This window comes from Tachypleus tridentatus, chromosome 1 (assembly GCF_004210375.1).
Source record: "Tachypleus tridentatus isolate NWPU-2018 chromosome 1, ASM421037v1, whole genome shotgun sequence".
NCBI lineage: Eukaryota > Metazoa > Arthropoda > Merostomata > Xiphosura > Limulidae > Tachypleus > Tachypleus tridentatus.
Window position 1 is genome coordinate 154,297,608 of NC_134825.1, and position 23,332 is coordinate 154,320,939.

At 35.2% G+C, this 23,332-nt stretch overlaps 1 pseudogene across 1 annotated transcript in view; it reads left to right on the forward strand.

The window, feature by feature from the left end:
• The first annotated feature begins 22,315 nt into the window (after positions 1-22,315).
• The window catches only part of LOC143227940 (muscarinic acetylcholine receptor DM1 pseudogene), a 38,207-nt pseudogene continuing 37,190 nt past the window's right edge, over positions 22,316-23,332 (forward strand). Inside the window, exon 1 of the transcript XR_013015136.1 lies at positions 22,316-22,709. The product of XR_013015136.1 is annotated as a muscarinic acetylcholine receptor DM1 pseudogene (transcript). The remainder of the gene's footprint in view (positions 22,710-23,332) is intronic.

Genomic DNA, 23,332 nt, shown 5'->3' on the forward strand with positions numbered 1-23,332 from the left:
TGTTGAGTTTAAAGCAGGGCTAATAGCTCCTGAGTTTCTGGTCGTCTTTCTCATGAAACATCTGTTGAGTTTAAAGCAGGGCTAATAGCTCCTGAGTTTTGGTCGTCTTTCTCATGAAACATCTGTTGAGTTTAAAGCAGGGCTAATAGCTCCTGAGTTTTTGGTCGTCTTTCTCATGAAACATCTGTTGAGTTTAAAGCAGGGCTAATAGCTCCTGAGTTTTTGGTCGTCTTTCTCATGAAACATCTGTTGAGTTTAAAGCAGGGCTAATAGCTCCTGAGTTTTTGGTCGTCTTTCTCATGAAACATCTGTTGAGTTTAAAGCAGGGCTAATAGCTCCTGAGTTTTTGGTTTGTTATTTCATCATCTTTAACACATTTCTTATTACCTTTGTTAACATTATTCGAATATATGTCCACATTACCTTTATTAACATTATATGAATATATATCCAGTTTCATCACAATAGCATTTTAGAGTCAGAGGGTTCTTTCTCATATTCATATCGTTTACTTTATGATCAGAGCCTTGCTACAAAATAACTTATCTTTTGGCCGTAAAGGTTTGGTTTTGTAGTCCATTACAGTGCTATATCCTATAATCTGAGTTCTTCTGTTTCCATTCAAAATATTGAAAGTTTTTTTATCCTCTCTCTCTTTATCGTCAAATGATCTTAATATACGAATACAATTTCTTGTAACAGATGTTTCGAAGCTCTCCAGCAAAACGTCTCTCTGTATTAGCATTGTTTTGTCGAATGGTTTGAAATTCACTTTGAAATCAATATATGGAGAGCGCCATGTTGCCAGTATTAACAACAACAAGTCATTAAGGTAATATGTTCCCACTGCTCTTATAAAGAACTATTGATCTTCTTTATTTGTGTGTGGTGCTGGAAGAACAATCTTCACTCCAAAACCATTAGTTATTATTCGGAGCTTTGAATTTATACACCAGTAACAAGTATACCATGTGTTATTTAAGGGAATTAAACTTGTCTCTTGTGTCTACATTTCTCCAGTGTTTCCCTTTAAGTAAAAATAAACTTAAAACTATTTAACTGCTTAAATATTAGATTACAAAACATGCTTTTAATGCAAACTTAGAATTCGTATTATTTTCAAAAGCAACATTTAAATTATTATTTTATTTCGCGTTTTATTTTAGTAGTCACTTGTAACGTTATTAACTTTCTTTATAAACCTGCTTTAAATATGGCGCTCACCATAGTGCTGAGTGCGGTTACTCTTTCTTATTGAGACAAATCATTATTCTTAATACGACTGCAGCCCAATAAAACAGGTCACTCGGGTGTCTAATAGAAAAGACGGAGTCCTTTAGGATCTTTCTTGTCACGAAATGCTTTAATTCTTTTTTCGTCTTGTGTCTGAGAATTGTTTACTTATAGCATTTAGATGTTAGATAAAAGATGTTCACTGTGGTATAGAAAACCACTGCAGGGTGGTTTCGTAATAAAAGACAACCTCGCAGGGGTTATGGATGGGAAATTAGTTTGGCAAGGTGATTCAATGTTTGTCAGTCTGTTTGTTGAACTCAAACAGAAAGTCCACTTTAGATATTTGATTTTTGGTTTTACATTTAGAGACAAGTAAGTCAATATGAGATGGTCTTACCAACATAATTCATACACTGCTCTTGATCTGCATGAGTCCCAAGCGCACTTGCTTGTTAAACCATGTACCTGTTGTTGTTTTAGTTCCTGTAGTGTAGGAATTGTGGACAGTCATGATAAACACTGAATTCCTGAAAACTAGGCTTAGGAACACTTAAATTTGCACATTTAGAATATCCAAAGACTGCAAAGAATCAACTAATCAATGAGTTTTATCATTTATCGCTGATTAAACATGGTATATTTTCTAATAACTTTTTGTTGATTATATCTCTATAAATGACTCGAAAAATTCTCTCTATATATATTCTTTTTTTAAAGCAACATAAAAGAGGTTTTACAAAGAATATTTTTTTCTACGAAGGTAAAGATGCTCACACTAACTTATCGCAAGAAAACGTTTTGTGGAAGTACATTTCGGGTAACGATATTTTTTGTATATTTGAATAAACAAATTATTTACTACACTGCCAGTATTCCAACAACAAACATATTATAGTACAAATGTCATGTTTTGTTTGGTTCCCCGATGTCTGCCAAACATTGTTTTGTGAACGTTCGAGCAGCAGTTGCAGTTTTTGATAAACTGTACCTTCATAAAATAAACAACACATTTTCGTTTTTAAATTAGAATGAAGTATCATTTTCTCATTTGCAAATCTCTCATATACATGATGCTACTGTAAATTTTTAAGCATGATAAAACAAGTATCGGTCTGACAAGAGTGATGATTGATAAGATTGTGGAGTCGGATGCATTTCTTCGATTCTATTGAGTTCTTGTATACTCAACCATATCTGTGCATTCTCAACCACGAAACTCATTGATCTGCCGATAGTCACGTGGCCCCGCTAACTTTTTGCTGACACAGTTCTCTTTGGTTTGAACGCTCCATTTTTGTTTGCTCTCTTTACACAGGATTAGACTTCCTTCGCTGTCTGTTTCCAGACGTTTGCGCCAGGCTTGGGATATTTCCTTTCAATAGCATCTAACTCGAAACCTTATAAGCTCTTTGCAGCTAAGAGAGTGAGAAATATTTGTGCACTTAAAAAAAATAAAGTTGCAATCCTTCTAGCAATGCGATCTCCATACGATTATCAGAAGGAAAAAAATGCCATATTTAAAACAATTTTGTAGTTGACTCACTAGCTATAACAATTTGGAATAATATATCGTGTTAATATTATTAAAATTAAAAGTTTAGACAAAGTCCACTCCAAAATTAATATTAATAAAAACATAATAGTTGTGTTTTCATTCATATTCACCCTCACTTGGTGATTTGGGCGCTCGACTAACAGTACGTCTACCACAAGATCCAAACTCAATATAGAACATGCTCTCTGTTTCGCCAGTCAATCCCTTTATTAATTGGTCGTCTTTCTTCCTTCTGTTGAGCGTAAAGGGGACGCTAACTGTGAATCCTCGGATGCACAGTTACTGGGTCGCGCTTTGAATCTTTTTAAAGTAGCTACAGTGAAATATTAATTCGATAAAGGTACTCATTTTCATTATTTGATAACCCTGCAACTTTGACTTAAAAAGAAGCCAAAACTTGTCGGTTATAAATTAATTTTGTGATCTTATGTGAACTCTAAAATAAATTAGTGTCTTTTATGATTTTTACTAAACAACGAGGAGTTTTATCCTGGTCGAAATTATGAAAATTTGTACAGTTGATTTTATACTATTTTTTTCAAGAGAATCTAGCTTGCTCCATCTATAAATGTTTTTATTCCTTTGATCTTTCTCAATCACTTAAATGGAGCATAACTTTATCCTCCCAAGCCAAAAACACAAGGACGCGACTCTAAAATAAAATGTTTCCAGAAGAGGGCGTGACACGAGAGCTTTATTTTCTTTGTAACATGGCTATCTCTTCAAATCTGAACACACTGATATAAGTTGTATTCTTCTTAGTGGGAGGGACAGAACTTTTACGATCTGATTCCAGCTTATATTTATGTGATTGAGAACCGACATTTTATGTTTTTTTGAACAGAAGTTGATTTGCATTTATTAAAATTAATTTCTCCGTAGCTTTAGTTTCGCTGATATTATTACTTTCCTTTCTTTTGTCAAGAATACAATAAAAATGAATTATTCATCATCAAATCAAAAGGAAAAAAAAAAGACACAAAGAAAGTGCTCATCGTCTCGAAGCACGGCTTGAAAATAGTAGAGTAGGCTCTGTAATCGATATAAATGGGATGCGCTACAAGACGGCTTTGGTTTCCGTTCTTTATTTGTAGACACAACGACTGAACGTTAAAAAAACTAAATGGAGTTGCAAAATTCACACTATTTACACCTTGGTCAGGAACCATATCGTGAATCGTGAACGGTACGACTGTTTTGAAAATGTTTCGGGAACTTTGTTGTGAAACATGAACAGTAGCTATGTTAGGAGCTATGGAATTTTATGTACTGCATGATTGTTCCGAAATTCATATAGAGCTATTTCCAGATTGATCTATTGTTCGATCTACTTTAAGTTATAATTTACACAGAAACACGGGAGTACCAATCATTCGTTCCTTCTCCGAAACAGATGGTTAATATCAATTTAGGTCACTGTGATGTGTTCAGTAGGTAATGCTAGTTGTTTGTTTATGCAAAAGACAGAATTTGGTGGAACATGTACACATTAAGCGTTTGACTGTTCTTGTTTAATATTTGTTTTGTTTTCGAATTTCGCGCAAAGCTACACGAGAGCTATCTGTGCTAGCCGTTCCTAATTTAGCAGTGTAAGACCAGAGGGAAGGCAGCTAGTCATCATCACCATCTATCGCCAACTCTTGGGCGACTCTTTTGTCAACGAATAATGGGGTTGACCGTAAGATTGTACCGCCCTCGCGGCTGAAAGGGCGAGCGTATTTGGTGTGATGGAGATTGGAAATCGTGACCCACAGATTAAGAGTCGAGCACCCTAACAACCTGGCCATGCCGGGCCTATTCGGACTAAAACCAAACGTTTAAAGAGCGCAAAATTATTATTCAATCTACTGTCGTTATTTTGCATATTAAACTGTATTCTACAGGGTGGCTCGTAAGTCCCTACCCGTCCATATGTTATTATGTTATATTCAATTACGCGTGTATTATAAATTTGTTTCTTTTTTTCAGAGAAATATGGCCAATGTAAGCCCATTTACACTAGAAAATTTCTTACAGAGCATGGTGTCGCATAATATTATGCAGCGAGAATGAGGGACAGCACACAGATACACTGGATACATAAGATATATGGATAGATAGGGACTTGCGAGTCACCCTGTAGAAGAAAAAAACAGAGTTCCTTTCATTATTATGTTACCCTAGGCAACGAACTGTACTACTTGAGATCCTAGTGAAGCGTATAAAATCCTCGTGATGTTTTCGATTCTTTATTGTTGTCCGAAAACGAGCACAAAATCCCTTGCGGTTTATTTCGACGGTTTTCATAACATCAGTTTTAAAACACATGTTGTGATAATCGCAGACGTATCTTGGAGTAAACGCTTGGGGGGTGGGGTACAAGTACTGTAGCCACAATGTTCTCAAGTTAAAACTTAATACCCACAGATGTGAGGTCATAATACTATTGCCACTGGTAGGAAAGGATGGGTCGGGACACACACTTTCCCAAAATCTGTTGTTAAAACATTGATGTGCATAAATTTAAAAGAAGAAAACCTTTTGAGGAGGGCATGAATCATTTTTGAAGGGCTAGTGCCCTCCTTGCTCCTTTATGGACACTGGCGCCATTATAATTAAATTAATACAATCTCTTCCCGTTAATATTTCCTCGTACAATGAAGCTGCAAGGTTTCGAACCTACAAAGAAAAGAAAAAAAATCTTTCAATTTTTATCAACATGGTTGTGTTCGTGGTGTCTGGAGACACTTCAAGCATGTGATGACTTAATGAACGTTCATTGCTCGCCCCACTTTCTTGTGTAGTGGTTAGTCTGAATGAGTGGTCATTCCAGATGTAATTCAGGAGTTAATAAGGTTAAACAGAGAACTTTTCGGAAGAATTTCGTTTGGTAATTTTTTCAACTTTCTTAAAGTGTCCTCAAAACTAACATTCAAGAATGCAAGAGCGTCTAGAAGCCCGTAAATTTTCTAAAATAGAATAATAAAAAATAAAAATCTGCACGAAAGTAGTACGTTGCTCATGCAGAACATTTAGTTTTAGAGTTTGTCGGTTGTTTGAAATACTGTGCAATTTTGTGGCAGGAAGGCACAGAACTCATCGACAACTTTATGAATAGCAAAACCTGACTTTAACGCTTATAACGCACTTACGATCCTAAAGTACATTCTTGGGACAAATGGACAGCAAACGTGTCATAGGGGCGTTAGTATGTGGCAGTCAATTCAACTATTTGTTGGTAAAAGAGTAGCCCAAGAGTTGGCGGTGATGATGATGACTAGGTGCCTTCCCTCTAGTCTTACACTGATAAATTAGGGACGGTTAGCGCAGATAGCCCTCGTGTAGCTTTGCGCGAAATTGAAAAACAAATAAACAAAAAACAAACAAAGCCTGTAGCTTAAAGTGGAACACGATAACCATTAGGCCATGCCTGCCCCACATTTTAGAAAAAGCCAAAACAAATCAGAGGCTGATTTAACTTAATCTTCTGAACGCTAGATATTAAAGTTAATTATACGGATCTTTAACGTTACTTAAGTTTATTTTCTCTCATTAGTATAAAAATCAAGTATATATTTATTTGGTCTAGACTTTTTTTTTAAACCTTCAAATGAGATTTGATGCAGGTTTTCCATTCTAGTTCTTACGCGTGTACAGTTTCATAACTCTTTGCTTGTTTGTTTGTTTGTTTTTGAATTTTGCGCAAAGCTACTCGAGGGCTATCTGCGCTAGCCGTCCCTAATTTAGAAGTGTAAGACTAGAGGGAAGGCAGCTAGTCATCACCACCCACCGCCAACTCTTGGGCTACTCTTTTACCAACGAATAGTGGGGTTGACCGTCACATTATAACACCCCCACGGCTGGGAGGGCGAGCATGTTTGGTGCGAACGGGATTCGAACCTGCGACCCTCGGATTACGAGTTGAACGCCTTAACACGCTTGGCCAATTCATAACTCTAATGCTACTTATAACGCTATCTTCACATTTTACAGAGGCCCAGCATGATCAGGTGGTTAGGGCATTCGTCTGGTAACCTGAGGGTCGCGGGTTCGAATTCTCCTCTTACCAAACATGCTCGACCTTTCAACCATGGGGGCGTTATTATTTGACGGTCAATATCACTATTCGTTGGTAAAAGAGTGGCCCAAGAGTTGGCGGTGAGTGGTGATGACTAGCTGCCTACCCTTTAGCCTTACACTGCTAAATTAAGGACGGCTAGCGCAGATAGCCTTCGTGTAGCTTTGCGCGAAATTAAAAAAAAATTACTGCATAAAGTTAAACTTACACTAATAGTATGTCCCAAGAATATCGAGATGTTTCACCGTATTTCAAAATTTTATGAAACGGAGGAAGTTAAAAAAGAACATATCTATCTAATATTTTGTCGATTAGATTATTTGGTTAAGTGCAATATCTGTACCTAATTAGCAAACGTTCTGGAGAGTGAAGGTAATAAAACAAAAACAATAAGGAAAGGGAAGTTATAGGTGAACTACAAAGTGTAGTGAAAGTAGAACGTAGAATATAGAAATGAATTGTGACTATTAGAAACTGCAATGGCTCAACAGTAAGTCTGCAGGCTTAGAATGCTAAAAATTTGGTTTTGATACTTGTGATCGGTAAAGTACAGATATCCCTTTCTATATTTTGTGCTTCGAAAAATTCGAAACAATATTAGAAAGAAACTGTAAAAAAAAAATTAAATATACAAAGTAGAACATAGGATGTATCCACAAATAGTCAACAATTAATTATTTCAAGGATTTTCACTTTGTTGATTTCGAATAGTGAGGAAATAAAAACTGTAAAAACAGTTTAATTTTGAACGATTTTCTTTGTATCGTGTGATAAGTGGTTTATGACGAGTCTTACTTCCTGAGGGAGCTCGCCTTATCTCACATTATCCGTGTTATGTTTCACCATTGCTCAGATAATTTGCATATTTACCTATTGCGCACAGTCTTACCAGTCCCTAGCGGGGTTTTTTAATATATATATATTGCAAATTTGTCATCGATATTTTCCATTCACTGTATAGGTTTGTGACTCGCCACACTGTTCAGCTTGTTATACGACAAGTAAATAAAACATGCCAGTGGGAGAGTTTTGAAGTGGTTATTACACTGTTACCAGCCAAATAATGTGAAGTAATACCCAAGGAGAGTTTTGAAGTGGTTATCACACTGTTACCAGCCAAATAATGTGAAGTGATACCCAAGGAGAGTTTTGAAGTGGTTATCACACTGTTACCAGCCAAATAATGTGAAGTAAAACCCAAGGTTCACTTTGTTATTACACTCTAAGAACATGAGTGGTATAGCAGTATGTCTGCAGACTTACAACGGTTGAAATTGGATGTCGATACCTGTGGTTGGCAAAGCACAGATCGTCCATTGTGCAGCTTTGTGCTTAATTCCAAACAAACAAATAAATCTGACGAAAATGTGTGATTGGGGTATTATCTCAATAAACACACCTCTTACTGTCAATAGAGTGAGAATCTGAACTCTTGTTAAGAGTTGTAAATTTAAAACAAGTAAAAGTTCCCACACTCCTGTGAATTTATAAGCAGAGTGAAGGGTAATGTAAGTGGTATTCGAAAATAAAGTTAAAAATCTGTCAACAAGGTTTCATGCAAAAATATCATTTGATGATAAAAAAACATTATGTATATAACTTTTAACACAGTACCTGCAAACATTTTTCACGCAATAATTGCAAATTTTATACATTACAATTGAGCTTACATGTATCAATTTTGTCTTCTTAAAATATTACAATTTAACATTTCGTAATTACGTTGTGGATGCGAAACTTCTTTCAAGGTTAAAACTGGGAATTGATCATTTTGGGGTTTATCTTCTGTATTTGTACTTCATATCTATGAAACTAACAGAACATGTTTATTGTATTGTAGCACACAGTTTTATCATTCATAAGTGTCATACCTAATGCATGTCGTAATAACCCTTCATATCATGAAATGACTAATTTCTTAAAGCTTATCATGAACGCATATTGATTTCTTTTAGAAAACAAATTTGTGTTTTTATGGAGATTGTTATAAGTTTGTCTATCAAATAATACAAAATCACCAACATGTTGATCACGCAGCTTATTTTAATTTATTATTAGTTTGTTTGTTTCTTTCTATTTAATCATAAAGCTAAACAATGGGCTATCTGGTACTGTACGCACCGCACGTCGATATTTAGCGTTTTAAGTCCGCAGACTTACCGTTAAGTCAATGGGGTCCTGACTAATGGTAAAAAATATATCTGAATAAAAATATCTTAATACAACAACACAGGCGAACTAGATTATGTGTTGTTGTTGTTGTTGTTGTTTTTAAACACTTAAATTAGTATCAAAATTATCCATGTTAATGATAAATTTATAAATCTCACGTTTCTTATTTGTTTAATTCCTTTTTGAATTGTTCTGTTACTGGTCGGACACCAATCCCCTAATTAGGTGTTTCTGTTTTAATATGTTAACCTGTTTAAATTTACATTTGATAATTTCAATGAATAGCACCCTATATGACACGTTGACAAAACAGTTAAGTCAGAGACACCAAGGTCAAAGCATAGCCATCCAAAATTTAGAACTATAGTTATAAGAATGGCGGTCACCATAGGCAACACTCACTATTTACGAGGCTAGTCGTAAACAACTAACAGGATTGACTCTGCAGCACAAAGTACCAGGCATGTTCAGCAGAAGATCGCAATTAAAGCATTAGACCCTCTACTACGTACCGCAAAATGTTAACCACTAGGCCTACTTATTATTACGTTAATAATATTTAAAATATAAAATCATACCGTTATGTATGGATAAAATAAAAAATTACAAGATCATGAAACATCAAACCAAGAACCATTCAAGTTAGTTAATGAGGTTTAAAACTCCAATCGCAAAACAAATACCATACACGTTATACTGAGAGAGGCCCAGCATGGCTAAGTGGTTAAGGCACTCGACTCGTAAACCAAACATGCTCGCCCTTTCAGCGGTGGGGCGTTATAATGTTACGGTCAATCCCACTATTCATTGGTAAAAGAGTAGCCCAAGAGTTGGCGGTGGGGGGTGATGACAAGCTGTTTTCTCTCTAGTCTTACACTGCTAAATTGTGGATGGCTAACGCAAATAACCCTCGAGTAGCTTTGCGCGAAATTAAAAAAAACAAACGTACTGAGAGTTTATGGTTTCCTATATTCGTTGGTTTTTAAGGTATTTTGAAATTATTTAAATTATACTTCAAGTTCAATACAAAAACTACAAGACTTGCAATATTTCATCACAACTGTTTGAACTATAAATATTTTATAATATCTTTTGTCGTTTGACAATCTGTAAAAGACACACTGTCTTTGGATCTTGAAGAATGACTAAAATATTTACAGGCCGACGTAAAATTGTTTACTGTTTCAAATTTTCGCAGTTTCAACAGATTCCGAGCGAATTTATTATCTGAGGTGGTATGTTTAGTGTCATGAAGACTTCATGACTTTGATCTTCTTTGTTTTTCAAAGTATCCCGTAGAGTGTTCACTGGTTTCAAATAAATGTTCTTCATTTTGTGTACACCTTGCTACGTGTACATACAACTTTGGTGACTACCTCTGCTACCGTTTTTATTTATAACTGATATATATTGTTGTTGTTTTTTCCCTCAGACTGAGTTTTCGGGAATGTTTTCTCTTGGCCATAATCAAGCTCCATCTTTTTCTCCTCCTTTTCCAGATTAATTGTTTGAATAATCTTGACTCGGTATGAATATCTGTGGTAAGTTTTCAACTAATGACGCAGAACAGACCTATTGTTTAAAAATGTGACAGAGTTACAATTACCTCCGTATCAACATTTCAGGGTTTTTTCGTTGGTGTTTTTTTCAGGCCCGGCATGGCCAAGCGTGCTAAGGCGTGCGACTCGTAATCTTCTGAGGGTCGTGGGTTCGCATTCCCGTTGCGCCAAACATGCTCGCCCCTTTTAGCCGTGGGGGCGTTATAATGTTACCATCAATGCCACTATTCGTTGGTAAAAGAGTAGCTAAAGAGTTGATGGTGGGTGGTGATGACTAGCTGCCTTACCTCTAGTCTTACACTGCTAAATTAGGGACGGCTAGCACAGATAACCCTCGAGTAGCTTTGTGCGAAATTCAAAAACAAACAAAAAATCAGTTTTTAATCGTTAGCACTTTTGCTCAATAATTGTTTTTTATCTATGAGCACTTAATCAATAGACTGTTTTCATATTCGTCAATAAACGTATTTTATTTTCACGTGTATTTCACTTTGTTTGTTTTCTTAAATTTTGGAGATATTCTATTATTTCTCTTTCCACTGGAATACGAATTTATCAGTGTAGACAGCGCATTTCCTCTTTTTCGCTGGTTGATTTCAACTTCTCACACAGCAAACTCCTGAACAGTTTCGGTGGTATCCCTGAAATTAATGGTATAATCTGTGTAGACTTGCTTGCTTGGACTCATTTTCTTCAGGGCAAAACACAGAGAACGTCTAACGTCACGTTCAACAAGCACATGAAGGATTCTAAAGGATAGCCTGGATTTTAATCTTATTTTGTGGCTCGTAGTACATCTTGGATTATATGTTCTTGTCAGACCTATTCTGCATCTCATCTACGTACATAACATGACTGTAAACCGAAGAAACCACTTCTTGTCATAATTGTTTTCCTATTTCACTTTACGTTTACTTAAAAATGAAAGAAATATTAGAATCATTACTCTGATAGTTCTAAACTTGTTTTGCAAACAATTAGAGCCCACCTTAAGCCTGTAACTGTACCTAAAAATATAATATGTTCACTTTTATGATAATCTTGTTTCTTATGGTGATACTTCTGATATTTAAAGTGTCTATAAACACTTTATTCTCTATTATGGTACTTCAAATATAAGCAGCATTTATAAACTCTTTGTTGCTCGTCATGACACTTATGATTTTGGCAGTTTCTGTAACGTGTTGTTTCTCATAAGTACATCTGATGTTTGTAGGTTTTATAAACACCTCGTTCTTGATCATGGTACATCTGATGTTTGTAGGTTTTATAAACACCTCGTTCCTGATCATGGTACATCTGATGTTTGTAGGTTTTATAAACACCTCGTTCCTGATCATGGTACATCTGATGTTTGTAGGTTTTATAAACACCTCGTTCCTGATCATTGTACATCTGATGTTTGTAGGTTTTATAAACACCTCGTTCCTGATCATGGTACATCTGATGTTTGTAGGTTTTATAAACACCTCGTTCTTGATCATGGTACATCTGATGTTTTTGGGTTTTATAAACACCTCGTTCCTGATCGTTGTACATCTGATGTTTGTAGGTTTTATAAACACCTCGTTCCTGATCATGGTACATCTGATGTTTGTAGGTTTTATAAACACCTCGTTCCTGATCATGGTACATCTGATGTTTGTAGGTTTCATAAACACCTCGTTCCTGATCATGGTACATCTGATGTTTGTAGGTTTTATAAACACCTCGTTCCTGATCATGGTACATCTGATGTTTTTGGGTTTTATAAACACCTCGTTCCTGATCATTGTACATCTGATGTTTGTAGGTTTTATAAACACCTCGTTCCTGATCATGGTACATCTGATGTTTGTAGGTTTTATAAACACCTCGTTCCTGATCATGGTACATCTGATGTTTGTAGGTTTTATAAACACCTCGTTCCTGATCATTGTACATCTGATGTTTGTAGGTTTTATAAACACCTCGTTCCTGATCACGGTACATCTGATGTTTGTAGGTTTTATAAACACCTCGTTCTTGATCATGGTACATCTGATGTTTTTGGGTTTTATAAACACCTCGTTCCTGATCATTGTACATCTGATGTTTGTAGGTTTTATAAACACCTCGTTCCTGATCATGGTACATCTGATGTTTGTAGGTTTTATAAACACCTCGTTCCTGATCATGGTACATCTGATGTTTGTAGGTTTTATAAACACCTCGTTCCTGATCATGGTACATCTGATGTTTTGGGTTTTATAAACACCTCGTTCCTGATCATTGTACATCTGATGTTTGTAGGTTTTATAAACACCTCGTTCCTGATCATGGTACATCTGATGTTTGTAGGTTTTATAAACACCTCGTTCCTGATCATGGTACATCTGATGTTTTTGGGTTTTATAAACACCTCGTTCCTGATCATTGTACATCTGATGTTTGTAGGTTTTATAAACACCTCGTTCCTGATCATGGTACATCTGATGTTTGTAGGTTTTATAAACACCTCGTTCCTGATCATGGTACATCTGATGTTTGTAGGTTTTATAAACACCTCGTTCTTGATCATGGTACATCTGATGTTTGTAGGTTTTATAAACACCTCGTTCCTGATCATTGTACATCTGATGTTTGTAGGTTTTATAAACACCTCGTTCCTGATCATGGTACATCTGATGTTTGTAGGTTTTATAAACACCTCGTTCCTGATCATGGTACATCTGATGTTTTTGGGTTTTATAAACACCTCGTTCCTGATCATTGTACATCTGATGTTTGTAGGTTTTATAAACACCTCGTTCCTGATCATGGTACATCTGATGTTTGTAGGTTTTATAAACACCTCGTTCCTGATCATGGTACATCTGATGTTTGTAGGTTTTATAAACACCTCGTTCTTGATCATGGTACATCTGATGTTTGTAGGTTTTATAAACACCTCGTTCCTGATCATTGTACATCTGATGTTTGTAGGTTTTATAAACACCTCGTTCCTGATCATGGTACATCTGATGTTTTTGGGTTTTATAAACACCTCGTTCCTGATCATTGTACATCTGATGTTTGTAGGTTTTATAAACACCTCGTTCCTGATCATGGTACATCTGATGTTTGTAGGTTTTATAAACACCTCGTTCCTGATCATGGTACATCTGATGTTTGTAGGTTTTATAAACACCTCGTTCTTGATCATGGTACATCTGATGTTTGTAGGTTTTATAAACACCTCGTTCCTGATCATTGTACATCTGATGTTTGTAGGTTTTATAAACACCTCGTTCCTGATCATGGTACATCTGATGTTTGTAGGTTTTATAAACACCTCGTTCTTGATCATGGTACATCTGATGTTTTTGGGTTTTATAAACACCTCGTTCCTGATCATTGTACATCTGATGTTTGTAGGTTTTATAAACACATCGTTCCTGATCATGGTACATCTGATGTTTGTAGGTTTTATAAACACCTCGTTCCTGATCATGGTACATCTGATGTTTGTAGGTTTTATAAACACCTCGTTCCTGATCATGGTACATCTGATGTTTGTAGGTTTTATAAACACCTCGTTCCTGATCATGGTACATCTGATGTTTTGGGTTTTATAAACACCTCGTTTCTGATCATTGTACATCTGATGTTTGTAGGTTTTATAAACACCTCGTTCCTGATCATGGTACATCTGATGTTTGTAGGTTTTATAAACACCTCGTTCCTGATCATGGTACATCTGATGTTTTTGGGTTTTATAAACACCTCGTTCCTGATCATTGTACATCTGATGTTTGTAGGTTTTATAAACACCTCGTTCCTGATCATGGTACATCTGATGTTTGTAGGTTTTATAAACACCTCGTTCCTGATCATGGTACATCTGATGTTTGTAGGTTTTATAAACACCTCGTTCTTGATCATGGTACATCTGATGTTTGTAGGTTTTATAAACACCTCGTTCCTGATCATGGTACATCTGATGTTTGTAAGTTTTATAAACACCTCATTCCTGATCATGGTACATCTGAGGTTTGTAGTATCTGTGAAAACCTTATTCCTCATCTTGGTACTTCTGATACTTGCAGTAATTATAAACACATAGTACATATAGTACTGTTAATATTTTCAGTATATATATGTAAACACCTTTAATACAAAGAACTATCCGTGACAGAGCATTGGCATTTCCAAGATTGTTCAGGACAACCTTGTAAAGTGCTCTGTTAGTACCTTGACACACCTTTCCCTTATCATAGTCATGGAAGTAATACTTACGTCAATCACAACTTCTATCTGTACCTAGCATGGCTCATATTTTATTATGACAATATTATGAAGAATTCACTTCTCTTTTTAAGAAGGGTACGTCTGTGATAATGCATGTCGCCATAGTTGTGTGCCGTGATGACTGGAGTGACATGCTTAACATGTACAGATTTTATTCGCAGCGAGTTCCCGATCATTATTCAGTTCCATATTGTTACTAATGAACATTTAGCTGGAATTATAACACGTCATTAAAAATATTAAGGCAGTTAAACGATTTAGTGCGAGAAAGATTACGTCAATGGTCAAAGCGAAAAACTCAGACAGTGTTTAGGATAACAACGAGTTCCAAAACCACATCCAAGACAATAAGAGAAACGCTTTAATATGTACAGTGAAGGTCCAAATTACGAAAGAGAGAGATTCGCTCCAAAGAGCCATTATTATAAAGCCAGACCTATCTCCTGGTATCAATAAAAATACATTAATCAAACATTTGAAGTTGAAGATGGCATTTAAGCTTCAAGCAGCATCTTAAAATTAATGACAATTTTCTTTAGAAAGATGGCTGAAGAAACTAGAATCACAGCAAACTTGTTCGATTTCTTGCTCGTCAATTTCTAAAGGTAGTTCTTCTGAACTTTTACGCCTTTTCTTTGCTTAAACGTATTCTGACATCCATATAAAGTGAAATGTCTGTGACAAGTTTACCATGGAGTATGTGGTCTAGAACTGTGCACCTATCCTCTTACAGAAGTTCGTTACCATTGAAAGTTACTAATAACTAATCCAGTGTTTGGATTATCAGTTTCTTATTGTCAATAAAACGGGTCCCTTCCACCGGAAAACAAAGGGTTTGTTTGTTTGGAAATTTCGCACAAAGCTACTCGAGGGCTATCTGTGCTAGCCGTCCCTAATTTAGCAGTCTAAGACTAGAGGGAAGGCAGCTAGTCATCACCACCCACCGCCAACTCTTGGGCTACTCTTTTACCAACGAATAGTGGGATTGACCGTCACATTATACACCCCCACGGCTGGGAGGGCGAGCATGTTTAGCGCGACAACCCGCGACCCTCGGATTACGAGTCGCACGCCTTACGCGCTAGGCCATGCCGGGCCGAAAGCAAAGGGAACAGATTACTTTTTTATTATCCCACTCATCTATTTAGAAAATAATTTTGAACCTAGTCTGTGAAATTTTTCGATGCTGCTTAATTATAATTATTACGATATTAGAAAATACATATGGTCTTTCTCTTATAAAGGTCATTGCCTTCATGATGGTGTGATTTGGACGTACACCTTTACAAGTAGCTGAAGTACAAGGAATTTTCCGCGATGAATCTGTTGCCCAAGTAATACATCTCTATTAACACAAACATCACTGTGAGCCTTAAGGTTCCACATAGTATGGATGTAGTACACATAATAGTTATTAGATGGGAGGCACAGACCGAGGAAAGCTTTGATTTATTAAAAACTTTTCTTTGCATGACGTATTTTTGCAATCCTATGTAAGACTTTTTCCTGAAAAAGTCTTACTGTATGATTCCAGTCTCAGGCTCTGGATTTTGCAATTCCCATGATCCTGACATCAAAGCTTCAATACAACAATTTTGGTTTTAATTCCTTTATATCTTCTTAAGACGTCAACATGTTAAACATGTGGACGTCAACAACAGTTAAACAGTACGGAAAAGTGTTGATGAGAACGCTATCTGTTGTTTCAGGAAATACCTAAGGAGATAAACAGATCTCAGAATTAGAAAACGTAGCATATCTTATAGAAGAAAATGTCAGCTCTAGATCAACTGTAGGAGATGAGGCAGTATGTATCTGTGTGTGGTGTATCATAGAGAAGAAAGTCTCAGGCTGTGGTACATGTAGGAGATGAGGCAGTATGCATGGGTGTATGGTGTATCATAGAGAAGGAAGCCTCACCTCTATACTAACTATGGAGACGTGAGAGAAGTAGAAGTCTCAGTTGTGATTAGTTTTCATATTATATTCGACTTATTTGTTACTAAGTTTCATCATATAACTTATTTATTCTTTACTTCGTTTGTGCGACATATTTATTTATAATAATAATAATAAAAGGGTGAGCACAGTTGTCCATGTGTCTTCCCACACTCAGGACTCACTAAATGTGGATGCAAAATTTCAGGTTTCCAGATTCTTTGCTCTTGGAAATATGATGGTCACATTTTTTTTTTCTATGTGGTTTTTCATATAGAAAGATGCACGTGCGTATGCACTCTCGCAAGTACCTAAGTAGTAATACCCAGGTGCACACCCTCAAAGTCCACTTAGTATGGGTGTAAAATTTCAGGTTTCAAGGTTCTTTGTTTTTGGAGCTGTAGTTATGTAGTGAGACAGTTTGTTATCAAGCGCAAATCTACACAATGGGCATTTTTGTTATGTGCAGCGTGAGTATCAAATCCGAAACTCTGAAATTTGTAAAAAGTCTGAAGTGCAGTGGCAAACATTTAAGATTCATATCGGTAGTTGTGAGAGCTGAAAAACTGAGATTAAGTAATAACGAATTATGTGAGTTTTGTTTTCTGGTGACATTTATCTGATCGAAGAAATATCCAAGATACAAAATTCATTACTCAAGACTAATTAGAAAGTTCTAGTGAGTTTTTTGCACGAACAGCAATCATAGTAGGCTTAAGCAGAGTTGATCTGTCCTTAGCTTGAAAACCAGAACTTGGAGTATTGTGTTCTTAACGAAATAAATCGTGTTAATAAACGTAAAACACTGTTTTTTGTATGTGGAAAACTTAATCTGAGACCATAAATTTTATTTCCAAGTTGGAGTGTTCTAAGAATGCCACATTTAAAATTTATAACAGTTATTACTTTAAGTGGTCATCTAAGATATATGATGATTTGTAGAACTACTATCATAAAGATATGCTGTTAATGGGAACCAGTCACACGTAATATCTTATACCAACAATATACTTTTACGTATGAGTTAGCCTAGTGACGCCCATATAAATTATTTGTTTGTCTAACAAACTGTACGTGCTTTATGGGGGAGTAAGTTTTGTACCTGGATTGGTGTTAATCTCCTTCGGTTTTCAGGAATCATGAACACTGAAATGCTTTGGTGTAATCTCAGTCTCATCTATTATTACAGGTATTTGTTTGTGATTTCCTATAGTAAAGCCACATCGGGCTATCTGCTGAGTCCACCGAGGGGTATCGAACGTCTGATTTTAGCGTTGTAAACCCGTAGACTTACCGCTGTACCAGCGGGGAACTATTATAGGTGTGTATTTAGTTTTGTTATATTCATTATGTAATGTATATAAAATAAAACATTTTATAACTAGGAGAATTCATAATGAAACAACTTTTTAACACTAGTGTAATAAACTCAGCTAATAACACTGCACAACAATATTTTTGAAAAGTTTTGTTTCCTGAAAAGTTTCTGCTGATTGTGACAGGTACCTGATGGGTATGCACAGATATAGTTTTGGTTTTGCTTCATCACGTACGAACTCTGAAAAATAGACAGTTAACTGTTTATCGGCAATAACGTATTTAATTGCGTTTATGTTTCTAATACGCTATTAAGTTCAATATAATTAAAAGTGTTTTGATCCTGATTTTTCGTTTGTATTCAATGTCCGGTGCATCACATTGCAGTATCCAACAGTAGTCAGCAAGCATTGACGGATTCCAGTTGCCCTGATGTCGTTTTTCCATTGTAGCAATGTCCTGGTGAAACTGAAGATTTCGATGAAACGATTCGTGATCGGCAAATTTGTTGTGCAGTGTAATACGCCTAACGTTTTGAAAGCAACGGATCTCTGCTACAAGTTGTAAAATAATATCTACATTAATGAAAATTTAATTACGACATAAGGCAGTCACGTGATGTGTGCATCACAACGATAGACAACCAATAGGAAATTATGTTATGACGAAATACGAAAATAATCTTAAATTTATTAGCAGTACTCAAGGGCTATATAAAATCACAGGTCAGAAGATGAAAACAGTCGTTTTTCCGTAGCGTTCTCTACAGTTATATTTTTATTTGTAATTTTGTTTAATAGTGTAAATTAAAAAAAAAACGTCTTTTCATTAAGTATTTAGTTCTGTTCAGTCCACAAAAAGAGCCTTGAAATAGAAATTGCTTTGAGCATTATTATTTTTAACTTGTTTCTATATTTATATATTTATATGTGCGCACGTGTATTAAGTTATATCACAAACTGAAAAAATATCATTATTTTTGAAGTACATTCGACCTATGAAACGTTTACTTAATATTTTTGTAAGTTATGTACTTTCTACACGAACATTTTTTTTCTTTTCACAACTACGCCAGAAGTCTTAGTTAAGTAACTGACCGAACAGAAAGTACTTAGAGGTAAGTGTCTCTGCTTTATCTAGGGCGTGACTTGAACGTTTTATGATATCGAACGTAGCACACAAGAGCTTGTCAAATGGTTCTTTTTTGCAATCCTGCATAAAGGATAAAACAGCCGTGAAGGTAAAAGATGCAACTCTGAGATATCTCTGACATTACACTGAGGAAGAAAAAGATTATGCCTAATTTACAGCACCGCTTCCACCCTGGCTGTGGTCTGTTTTCGATATATCTCAAAGTGTCCTTCTAATTTTATTTGTCCTCCAAATATGAGACAATCGTGTAGCTGGCACCGCTATGGTCAAAGAAAATTGTTAAACGTTTTCATTAACACACAGTTCTGTTTAAAAATTCTTCGAAGTCCGTTCATAAAATAGAAGAGTAACAATCAGTTAAGGGATATTTAGTAACTGTTGCAAACCAAAGCACGCATGAACCCACAGTCTCACTCAAAAACCATAACACAGGACTTTTTAAATGTAGTTGTTTTCGAACCGTACACTGAACTTCTAGGATCGAACTAAATATATAAATACACGAATTGGTTGAAAAATTGATTCATAACAAACTTTTCGTCTATTTATAAATAATAATTAGGACGGACAGCAATTTCCAGATATTTCTGTGAATATTATCATTAGGTAGTATAACAAAAAGATGCAATGAAATATGAAATAAAATAATATGAAATTATTACTAATTAAGAGTCCTTTTTAAGGGCTATTTAAAATTACAAGGTTTTACCTGAATTAAGAACCAACTTGTAACTATAGGACACTGAGCCGTTCACTGCATTGAGAGTAAGATCGTAAACTGTCGAGGTAATAGTTCAGTAGATAAATAACAAATAGTTAATTAAAATCGGGGAGTCATAAAAGTACTATTAAGTGTAGATAATAATATATGTATATGAATATCGTAAAGTATCAGACAATTTAAAAGATAACATGAAATTTCTCAGACAAAATTTGAAGTCGTGTGCTAATTACAAACATTGAAGGGTTGTTGCGTTTCTGACAGCTTAAAGTGAAAGTAAGCTTCTATGGCACCTCGTAATCGTGTTCAGTCACTTGAGCTGAAGTAAAGAACTAGCGCGTGATGACACGTCCTACGTTAGCGTTTTGTTCCTCACGGGGAAAAAAAGTGTGGGGCAAAACTGTCTGTTTTGCGTGAGAATAATGTGAGAAATGTCTTAGCCTGAATGGCATATTAACACCCTCTTTATCTGAAGCTGCCAACCAACTTGAATTCTATCTATAACAATGGCTGAGTCGATCAACTCTCGCCTCCTCACGTGTCTCTCTATGTGTTACGATTCGTGCAACAGAAGTGGCAATAATCTTTTTCTATCAAATCAGAACTCTTTTCCTACATCGATAAAAGTATTATATACCGTATTTATAGTAGAAAATCGCAAGAGCTCCTGAATTTGTCTGTTTGGTTAAGTGTGTTATTATAAAAAATTGGATAATATTTTTTTCGATAAATTGAAGATTTTTTTTATATTGGTTTTACTGGCAGAACTTTTAAACCATGGATAGACTGCATCTGGACACCAATAGCAACATCTTTTAGGTACAAAGAAATATTTCAATAATCAGAAGGTTATAAGAAAGACTTCGTTAAAAGGTTTTATACAATAATATAAATAAGGGCATTTCATTTGTAATAATAACTCAATTCATAAAGGGTGTAAAATCTTTAGTGTATTTACGTGCTATAATTACAATATATTATACATTAACCATTCATACCTGATCCATTGATATTGATTTAACTTGGTCATATCTCAGCCGTCACGTATATTTATTAATAAACAGTATGCTATATCTTACAGTTAATAATATATTTGGCTACAGATGACGCTTATAAAGTTCCTGAAATCAATATTTCACACGTATATACCAACATATTTCAATCACGAAAACTTGAAATCTTAAGTAGAGTTCTATGTTTGGACGTCTCAAGTAACAGTAACGATTAATACTAGTTTATACAAACTATTCTTGTTTGATCAACAACTTTAGATCCTTGTATTATTTATCTATAGATAAATGGTGTTCCAGAAATGTCTGTTTGTCTTATTGCCTTTTATTGAAAAAAATACTCAGTAGGTGAAGAGTAAAACAAAACAACAGAGAACGTCCCTGCACATACATTGAAGACTTATTTGACATCCAGGGTACCTCTTGCAAAGTTTCTTTAGGCACCAATTTAGAATATTACTAACTAAACTGGTTGATGTTTAGTATCAGTTTGCACATTTTTGTCGTTCAACAACATCGGTCACAAGCTGGTTGAAGACCCTATAAACTAAAGTCAAACACCTAACAGGACAAGTATGCTCGAACAAACCTCACAGTAATTGTGACGCAGGTGCTAATTCAAATTATTTTAAGACCATAATCAGACTCAGTGATATGAAGTCTATCTATTAATAAACTGAGGCTACAACGCAGTCAGTTGGACTCATTAAGCCTGTTACGTATTTCAGAACGTAGGGCTATTTTAATCCAGAATTATTTCATACTGTTACCAGTAGATCCAGCTTCTATCCATGAACTCTGTATGAAAAGAATCTTTTTAATCGTCTCTAATCTCACAGGTAACACACATTCATGAATGATTCACAAAGTTAATCTCCTAACTCGTCAGTGATGGTTATAAATTTAGATGTCATTTGAATTATTTAACGTAATTTATAACTTTGTCATTTGGAACAATAATAAATGTGTAGGTTGCTTTTTAATTTGGCTAAAACCACGATGCATAATATAAATTCATTCGCGAGAGTGTTAGGAGTAATATAGATGTGTGTATGTGCGTGCGTGTGCACAAGGATAACATAATTCACAGATTGATAATTAATATCACTTAATAAGCTAATTAATGATGTTTAATTAGTTTCAATGTACGTAGGAGTTTGAGTAAGTAAAGAGCCACTGTGTATATGCTCTACATACGACTCTTTAAATTATTATTATTTTTTCTTTTTATAGGAAAATTTCGGTAAAATGTGTGATTGGAGAGAAACTAAGGTCACGTGATCCCAGCAACGCTCACGTCATTTCGAGTGTTCCCCGCCTCTCCATCTTCTTCCACACAGCGCCACTGCTTCACATGAAACACAATACAGTATAGATAACTGTGTGGCGATTCTCGCAATTAAGTTACTCATTTCGGATTATCCCTGCTCTTAAAAAATGAAGATAAGAATTAATTAGTTACGTTTGTTGTTTTTTTACCTTTTCGGACAAGGCAATCGATATATGTGAAGAAGTAAGCCTAAAAATGCAGCCATTAATGAGCTGACATCGGTCTTTTACCCCACCAAAAATAAAGTTGAGGCCATGTCCGTGTTATCGACCGTGAAAACTGTACCTGAACTTCTAGGAATGGCTTAAGGCCTGCTGTGTCTTCGACTTGGACAGAAAGCAGTTGTAAATGTTATTTGTTTCCAAACGTTCTTATATTTTATTTCTGGAAATTGGAAACCTTTTGGTGGGTCAGGTAAAACAGTTCTTTTTTAAAGTTACAAACTGAGAATTTCTACCCTTTCTTACTAATTTTAATTCCTTAAGTAAATAACTTACAAGAAGAAACTGTTCATTTGTTATGACGTTCAATGTCCCAGTTCGCAATAAATTTTCCTTAATAAATAAATTTATTCTGTTTTGCAACACTATTCCATTCACTTTTATTGTTATTATTTGAATATTAACGTTGCAATATCTACTTCAATGGTTTGAATCTATTACCTTCTTTGGCATTTATTCCTAAAAGAGACAAATATTCAAGGTAATTGGTATGTGTATTTGCTATTTTAAATATGGTTGGTAACTATTACATTCTTTGATGTTTGTTTATAACAAAGGAGACGCTTTAGTTAATGCAGATATGTTTCTCTTAATTGTTCTAATATGATTTGTAACCATTACCGCATTTAGTATTTGTCTGTCATGAAGCAAGCGTTCGAACTAATTACAATATGTATTTATTAGTTGTTACAACTACAATTAAAACAGAAGACACCACTATGTTCTCGAATTTTGTTGGACATTAATACCAATAGTAACTTTAAGTTATTTTTATTAAAACAGTCTCCATCTAGTTATCAGCATTGATGAATGTTT